The following is a 654-nucleotide window of genomic DNA, read 5'->3' on the forward strand; positions in this document are numbered from 1 at the left end:
CCGCACCCCCCGCACCCCCCGCCTGCCCCTCTGCCATGTGGGGGTTGCTGGCGGCTGGCCACCGGGGCCACAGGCCACACAGCGCCAAGGGCCCCGCGGGCCGAAAGGCCTCCTCTGGGGAGGGTGGTGGGTCTGGGCCCTGCTGCTCGGTGTGCCCGCCGGCCAGGTCAGCCAGGCACCTTAGGTCCATTTTTTATTTTGACAGTGCTCTTATTTCCTGTACATAAGGCTGGGATTTGGAAATAATAAAACACCAAAGTGCAGAAGAGCCGCCTGCGGTCCGTGTCTGTCTCGGGAGGGGTTGGCGGCTCTGGCAGCAGCTCAAGGTCGCGGAGCCGCAGCCCCGGGGTGGGGGCCTCAGCCAGGTCTGCAATGCCCCCTGGGCGGCGGGGAGCCTGGCCACAGGAGAAAGCAGGGGGACTGACGCCCCAGCGAGCGGCCCGGGTCTGAGTTGGGGTTCCCAGGGTTCTGGGGGGCCTCAGCGCTCATATGTGAGATATTTGGGGACCTGGAACCCCATAACGGGCTTGGGTGAGGGTCTGTCTGGGAAGGGAACGGGGCGCCAGTGCTGAGGTCAGCCTGGGGGTGTCCGAGGTGACTGCGGGGGCGGGAGTGGCAGCTGCCCCCGCCCCGGTGCGGTCGCCGGTGCTCCTT

This window comes from Tupaia chinensis, unplaced genomic scaffold, assembly GCF_000334495.1.
Source record: "Tupaia chinensis unplaced genomic scaffold, TupChi_1.0 Scaffold148210_1, whole genome shotgun sequence".
Lineage (NCBI taxonomy): Eukaryota > Metazoa > Chordata > Mammalia > Scandentia > Tupaiidae > Tupaia > Tupaia belangeri.